The sequence below is a fragment of the Orycteropus afer genome, unplaced genomic scaffold (assembly GCF_000298275.1).
Source record: "Orycteropus afer afer isolate SDZICR_OR568_19922 unplaced genomic scaffold, OryAfe1.0 scaffold00561, whole genome shotgun sequence".
In the NCBI taxonomy this organism is placed as follows: domain Eukaryota; kingdom Metazoa; phylum Chordata; class Mammalia; order Tubulidentata; family Orycteropodidae; genus Orycteropus; species Orycteropus afer.
Genome location: NW_006922148.1, coordinates 229598 through 238414, shown reverse-complemented (window position 1 = coordinate 238414; position 8817 = coordinate 229598).

Genomic DNA, 8817 nt, shown 5'->3' with positions numbered 1-8817 from the left:
AAAATTTAAAAAAAAAAAAAAAAAAAGAATTACTGGTTAGATGCAGACTGGTAGAACCCCCAAGACTATGGCCCCAGATTATCCTCCAGGACTGTAAATGGACTCATTTCATGGATTGACTCTCAGCCCAACAGTAGAAAGACCTACAAGCAGAACACCTCTTCCAGGGAGATGCACCCACCTACCTATGCACCCTTACTCAGTCAGCCATAAGACATCACAGGGGCAGCATTCACATGGAGGGAAAGCTCGACAGACAGGAATGCAGAAGGATACAGGGAAGGGGAAGTCACAGGGAGAAGAGGGGAGAAGAGTTTTTATGGTTGGGGATTGTAATCAGGGCTGTGAAATCAAATGTGCACAAACTGTTGAGAGTGAAATGAATGTCCTTTGTAAATCTGCACCCAAATCACAATTAAAATAAATAAATAAATAACAATTGAATAAAAGGTTTTTATTGATAGACTACATCTGAGATAGATCTTAAACGATGAAAAGAGCTTCAGGTGAAGTGACAGGGCAGAGGGAGGGAGGGCCTTCTGGAGCCCCAGTGAGACCCAGCATTTAAATATGTAGCCCTGGTGGAGACCACCTGGCCTTTTGTAGTCCAGGAGCTCAACTGAACCAAGAAGGCTGTATGACTTCTTGGGTTTTTCCCATGAGTGATCTCAGGGATGTGAATGATTCAGCAGAAAAGAGTGGGAGCTCAGCATGGTGGTGGTGGGTATGTGCTAGTGGTCTTTACTTAAGAACCTTTCCCCCCTGAAGCCAATGCCCTGACTGAAGTTCTCAGTGGCCATCTATCCTGTACTGAAGTGGCTAATGACCACTATCTTAAAGGACTGAGGGGACAGACAGTAATGGAGCATACTTTAATGTTCTCAGACTGTGTGACAGTTTATTTCCCTTTGCCCCAAGGAGTAAAGGCAAAAATCAGTCCAAGTCAGGACTCAAGGTCTGAAGGAAACCAGGATGTTTTCCAGTAGGAACATTGTCATGAGAGTGGAGCAGGCACTCCCAGGCCTGGAGCAGCTCCTCAGCTTCTACCTCTTCCTCCCAAGAAAGCCATACAAGCACATGGCACAGCTGTGCTCCCCATAAGGAAGTCACCTCCCACCTAATGCAGCTGAGGTTTCCCTGTGATTCAGGTCCTCAGGCCTGGAACAAGGAAATGAAGTCCAGGCTGTTTGTGTCAAAGAAGCCAGCTCCTTTTGGTACATGTGCTGAGACCTGCCTCCTGAAGGATAGGGGACAGCTCTCACTCTAGGTCCTCAATCCTGTGAGCCACCTGGAGTCTCCTGATCTCTAGCAACAAATCACTCACATGTATAGGGCTGGGGTTGTCTTCTTGCCATGCACAAGAGGAGACATGTGAACTACTTGAGAAGAGCACTAAGTTAATTCTGCCCTGATCCCCTATGTGACAAACTATGAGGGGCCCCCCTGCGCCTCTCTCGGCATCAATGCAGACTAGAAACTCAGGGAGGTGCCAACATCTTGCACCCTGGGCTGACCTCCTGCTTTATTAATCCAAACAGTGTCCCCAGAGTTTATGTTGCCAGATTAGTGCACAACAGGTATATCATTACACAATAATAATTTTTCATAATTTGAAACAATTATTGAATAATTAAATCTTGCTGCATTTTATAGTCCCTTACCTCACCGTCATCTTGTTTATTCCTTCTTTAGTACCAGGGATATTTATATAAGATGTTTCTTTAAGAATGATGATTCCCTGTTACTTTTTCTTCACCAATCAATATCTCCTGATCCCATCAATCCAGCTGATGATAGCACCCTGTGTTTGGTCCATGAACAATAGTAGAGCTGATGGCACACATGTCTGGCTGAGAGGAGATCTGTGTGTGTGACCATGGAAACTCCTCCTTCTTCACTGCAAGCATGGTTGCCTAGGTACAGCCAGGGAGGGCCAGCTTGCCTTGGTGGACCTTATGAGTGGGGCTAAGAAGAGACCTGTGTGTTTCAATAATTGCTGTGCACTAATGTAGCAGCACCACCACATATCTGTCAGTTTCTCATATTGTGGTGGCTTGTGTGTTGCTATGAGGCTGGAGGCTATGCCATTTGGTATTTCAAATACCAGCAGGGTCACCCATGGTGGACAGGTTTCAGTGGAGCTTCCAGACTAAGACAGACTTAAAAGAAGGTAGGGGCCATCCACTTCTCAAAGAATTGGCCAATGAAAATCTTATGAATAGCAATGGAACACTGCTATATTACTGGAAAACTTGCTGAATAGCCCTGAAACATTGTCTGACATAGTGCTAGAAGCTGAGCCCCTCAGGTCGGAAGTCATCAAAATGTGACTGGGGAACAGCTGCCTCCGTAGAGTAGAACTGACCTTCATGATGAGTATGGAGTAAAGCTTTTGGGACCTCCATTTGCTGCTCCAGCACAACTCAAAATAGGAATAAACAGCTGCAAACATCCAGTAATAATCAAAACATGGCATGTACAAAGTATGAGACTAGGAAAATTGGAAATTGTCGAAAATGAAACAGAACACATAAAGATCAATATGCTAGGCATTAGTGAGCTGAAATGGACTGGTTTTGTCCATTCTGAATCGGACAACCATATGATAAACTATGCCAGGAATAATAAATTGAAGAGGAATGGCGGGGCATTCATCATCACAAAGAATGTTTCAGGATCTATCCTGAAGTATAATGCAGTCAATGATAGGATAATATCCATACACCTACAAGGAAGACCTTGGTTTAAAATCAAGAAGGGAGTGTGTCAGGGTTGAATCCTTTCACCATAATTACTCAGTGTATATACTGAGCAAATAATTCGAGAAGCTAGACTTTCTGAAGAAGAATGTGGCATCAAGATTGGAGGAAGAATCATTAATAACCTGCCATATGTTGACGACACAATTTTGCTTGCTGAAATGAGGGTGACTTGAAGCACTTACTGATGAAGACTGAAGAATACGGTCTGCAGTAAGGATTACATATCAATATAAAAAAAAACAAAAATCCTCACAAGTAGACCTATAAGCAGCATCACTTTAAATGGAGAAAAGATTGAAGTTGTCAAAGACTTCCCATTGTTTGGTTCTACAATTGACACCAATGGAAGCAGCAGTCTGGACATCAGATGACATATAGCATTGGGCAAATCATCTGCAAAGTGTCCCTTTCAAGTACTGAGGAGCAAAGATGTCTCCTTGAGGACTAAGTGAACCTGACACAAGCCTTGATATTTTCAATTGGCTCATATGCATGTGAGAGCTGGACAATGAATAAGGAAGACTGAAGAAGAATTGAACTTTTACAAGTGGTGGCCATTTTGGATATTAAAGTGAACAAGGGTACAGACATTTTTAATCTTTACAAGGTGTGGCTATTTCAGATTTTAAAGTGACAGCACTCTCATTCATATTCCACAGACCTAAGAATAGGCTCTGTTTGCCAAGGACAGCAGGGACATACAGAAGGCTGACAACAGGAAAGGAGACAGGTGGTAAGTGTATAAGAGCTGCCAACTAGTGAATAGAGGAGCACATAACAGTACTCTGCTTATGGAGATAACATGCAAACAAAACAAAGAAAGTGAAAATCGTGGGCAAGTCACTCCAACATTCAATCACCAATTAAATATAAACACAACAACATCACAATGCCTTGGAGACAACAGAGCATTGCAGTGTACACAAAGAAGCAAGATAAAGCAGGAGAAACAGGGACCAGGATACAGACCAAAAACATATGCCAGAGGAAGACACAGCATTGGAACTCCCTGATAAGGAATTCAGAAGAATTATATTTAGGTATCTTCAGCACATTGAGAGAGAGAGAGAGATCAAGGTAAACACTGACAAAATTGAGGAAAACACAGAGAAAGCCCTAGAACAATTTTGAAAGACAATACAAGAACAAAATGACAAATTAAAAATTAAAACTGATACAAATCTACACATAGAAATCCAGAAGATTAATACTAAATTTTTAGAAATATATGAGACACTGAATGAGCAAATGAGTAGAATTGAATCAATGGAAGACAAAATTTGTCAGATTGAAGACAAATATCTCAATACTTCTTTGGAAAAGGATCCATTAGAAAAATGATCAAAACAAAATGAAGAAAAGCCTAAGGTTCTTGTGGGATACCATCAAAAGGAATAACTTACATGTCATTGGAATTCCAGAACAGGAAGAGACAAATAAAACCACAGAAAAAATGGTCGAAGATTTGTTGGGAGAGAATTTTTGTGGTATGATGAAAGATGAGAATATATCCATTCAAGAAGTCCTACAAACATAGATCCCAAAAGAAAATCACCAAGACATATCATCATCAAACTCACCAAAAACAAAGAAAAAGAAAGAATCCTCAAAGCAGCATGGGAAAAACAAAAAGTTACCTACAAAGGGCAGCCAATAAGACTAAGCTCAGATTTCTCAGCAGAAACCATGCAGGTGAGAAGACAATGAGAAGAATATATAAAACCCTGAAAGATAAAAATTTCCAGCCAAGAATTATGTACCCAGAAAAATTGTCCCTCAAATATGATGGTGAAATTAGGACATTTCTAGATAAGCTGAAATGAAAATAATTTGTTAAAACCAGACCAACCTTATAAGAGATGATAAAGGGAGTTCATTGGACAGAGAACCAACAACAGCAAAGAACCACTGACCATTAACACATATGGTGACATAACCCAGAAACCAACCCAGCTACAGAAGTATTCAAAGTAAACAAGCTTACAAGATTGTAAACAGGGAAACAGAGACATCAATTGACAAATGAAGACAACTACAAACCAAAAAAAGGGAAAAAATTGTGTAGCTACAGAACTTCCAAATAGTGAAGAAGTCAAGACAACTACAACATAGAATGGACTGTTCTAAAGTTGGAAAGAAAACTATAAATCACAGGCTAACTTCAGAGAAAAATGGTAAACCATCACATCTAAATTAAAAAGAATACCAACACAAATATTTAGCAAATACTAAAACAACAACAAAGAAAATTATAACATGATTCAGAAACAAAACAAGTTCAGCACAGAAAATTATATGGAACAAACAAATTGACACCACAAAAAAAGCACATAACATAAATGACAGCAACAAAATCATATTTCTCAATAATTACATATCTGACAAGGTACTTATCTCTAGGATTTCTAGAAACCTCCAATGCCTCAATAGCAAAGGAATTAACAATCCATCTGAAAAATGGACAGAACACATGAAGAGACACTTCACCAAGAAGTACATGAAGTACATGAAGAAATGCTCATGATCACTGGCCATCAGAGAGATGCAAATCGAAACCATGAGATACCATCTCACCCCAGCACTGATGGCAAGGTTCAACGAGACAGAAAATAACAAATGCTGATGGGGATGTGGAAAGATTGGGAATCTTATACACTGCTGGTGGGACAGTGAATTGATACAGCCACTGTGGAAAGCAGTATGGTGATTCCTTAGAAAGCAGGAATTGGAGACACCATTTAACCCAGCAATCCCATTACTAGGTATATATCCTAAGAAGTGAGAGCCAGGACAAGAATAGATAATGCACACCCGTGTTCATCGCAGCACTACTTACAATAGCAAGAAGATTTATTTGCCCATCAATGGAAGAGTGGATGCCAAACTATGGAACATACACACAATGGAATGCTATGCAGCACTAAAGAATAATGTAGAGTCTACAAACACAGCATAACATGGATGAACATTATGGATGGACATTATGCTCAGTGAAATAAGTCAATCACAGAAGAACAAATATAGTATTAGTTTGTTGTTGTGGAGGGTCAAGGAAAGGTTTATATATGGAGTGAAACTTTCTTTGTTGGTTGCCAGAGGTGGGAGGGGTGGGAAGGGAACACTGACCCAAATAAAAGCATTGACCCAAATAAAAAAGAAGAAGAAGATAGAGGGAATACACAGAGTCACTGTACCCCCCCAAAAAAAAAAAATTGGTCGATGTTCATCCATCTCAGGAGGTGGCATATGATCAAGAATGAATGGTACTGAAGGAAGAAGTCGAAGCTGTCCTGAAACAATTGGTGAAAAACAAGGCTCTAGGAATTGATGGAATATACAGTGAGATGTTTCAACAAACAAATGCCTCACTGGAGGCACTCACTCAGCTATGCCAAGAGATTTAGAAGGCTACCCAGCCAACTGACTCAAAGAGATCCATATTTGTACCCATTCCAAAGAAAGGTGATCCCGCAGAATGAGGAAGTTATCAAACAATATCATTAATATCACATGCAAGTAAAATCTTACTGAATGTAATTCAAAAATGGTTGCAGCAATATATTGACTAAAAACTTTCAGAAATGCAAGCTGGATGTAGAAGAGGACATGGGATGAGGGACATCATTGCTGATGTCAGATATATCTTGGCTGAAAGCAAATAATACCAGGAAGATGTTTACTTGTGTTTTATTGACTATGCAAAAGCATTCAATTGTGTGCATCATACCAAATTATGGATAACACTGAGAAGAATGGCATTCTAGAACACTTAATAGTACTCATGAGGAACCTGTGCATAGACCAGGAGGCTGTTGTTTGAACTGAACAAGGGGACACTTCATGGTTTAAAATCAAGAAGGTAGTGCATCAGGGTTGTATCCTTTCACCATGCTTATTCAATCTGTATGCTGAGCAAATAATCCGAGAAGCTGGACTATATGAAGAAATACGTGGCATCAGGATTGGAGGAAGAATCATTAGCAACCTACGATATGCAGATGACACAACTTTGCTTGCTGAAAGTGAGGATGAATTGAAGCCCTTACTGATGATGATTGTAGACTACAGTCTACAGTGTGGATTACACTTCAATATAAAGAAAACAAAAATCCTCACAGCTGGACCAATAAGCAGCATCATGATAAATGGAGAAAAGATTAAAGTTGTCAAAAACTTCATATTACTTCATTCTACAATAAAAACAAATGGAAGCAGCAGTCAAGACATCAAATGATGTATTGCCTCATATGCATGTGAGAGCTGGACAATGAATAAGGAACACTGAAGAACAGTTGATGATTTTGAGTTGTGGTGTTGGTGAAGAATGCTGAAGTACCATGAACTGTTAAAAGAACTAACAAATTTGTCCTGAAAGAAGTGCAGCTGCAATGCTCCTTGGAAGCAAAAATGGCCAGACTTCGTCTCACCTACTTTGGTCACATTGTTAGAAAGGGCCATTCTCTGGAGATGGATTCATGCCTGATAAAGTGGAGGGCCAGCAAAAAAGTGGAAGGCTCTCAATAAGAAGGTTTGATACAGTGGCTGCAATGATGAGCTCAGGTATAGTAGTAGGGATCATGAGGCTGGCACAGGACCAGGCAGTGTTTCATTTTGTTGTACGTAAGGTTGCTATGTTGTACACAAGGTTTCTATGAGTCAGAGACAACTCAATGACACCTAACAACAAGAATTGTATTTCAGAAGCATCACAGTTTTCCCTTCTGTGTGTAAAATTGAGAAGACAAATTGTCCCTTCTCTCCAGGCCTCTTCTTAGCCACACTCATAAGGTCCACCAAGGCAAGCTGGTCCTCCTTGGTTGTACCTTGGCAACCATGCCTGCAGTGGCCCTAGAGGAAGGAGTTTCCATGGTCACACATGGTATTATGGTACAAATGAACAGAGTGAGAGGATTCATCTCACCCTCATCTCTCCACAGCTCAGGCTGTTGCTCCATGTGATAGTTAGAGCTGTGTGTCAATTTGGCTGGACCACAATTCTGTGTGCTTGAAGCAATTGTGATGTGGGTTATCCCCATGATGGGATTGGATGTATATGTTTTGAGCAGTCAATCCGTTGAGGGGGAGTTTCCCTAGAGGTGTGGCCTGCTTCCAATATATTTATGGACATCCTGGGAAGAGAGACATTCTTCTGTGGATGGAGATCCTGTTGTGCTGCCTACAACTGTCCGTGAGTGAATAATCCACCATTTGGCCTGGAGATCTTGGGTTCCTCATTCGTTGAAGTCAACAGCCAGTATACTGCCTGCCAACCTTGACCTTCTCAGCCCCTACAGCTGTGTGAGTCAGGAAATGCCTCCAGCTTGACATTTGATCTAAGAACTTGGGACTTGCCAGCTTCTATAAGTGTGTGAGCCATTTTCCTAAGACAGATTTCTCTTTTTCTATATGTATATATAAGCTTTACTGGTTTTGCTTATCTAGAGAACCCATCCTAACAACACACTCTATTTTTGGCAGCTCAGAAAGGGTGAAAGGAGTGAGGCACTTCCCTTGGGTGTAAAATGTGACAACTACAAAAAGCTTAATAATCAAGGTGAATAACATTTTATTTATTTATTTATTATATTTTTATTTTTTGTTTTAAGAGTTTGTTTTACATTCAACATTACGTGTACATTTAGTTTCACTCCTCATTTACTATGCCTAACCCTAACCCAGTCTCCTCCCCTCCCTGCCCACTAACCCTCCCTCTATGCCCCTCATAGTTATGCACTCCCATTTGTCCTGCATTTCCTCTGTGTGAATGTTGCCCCTCTGGTGCCCCATGGTCGATTGCTCCAAGGGATGTATTTCCATAGAGTATGTGGGTGCATCACCCTGGGTTGAGTGGTCTGCATGTGATGTTGTTGTTGTTAGGTGCTGTCCAGTCATCTCCAATTCATAGTGACCCTATACACAGCAGAATGAAACACCACACAGTCCTGAACCAGCTCCATGATTCTTGCTATACTTGAGCCCATCACCACTGTCACCGTGTCAATCCTTCTCGTTGAGGGCCTTCCCCTCTTTTGTCAACCCTCTACCTTACAAAGCA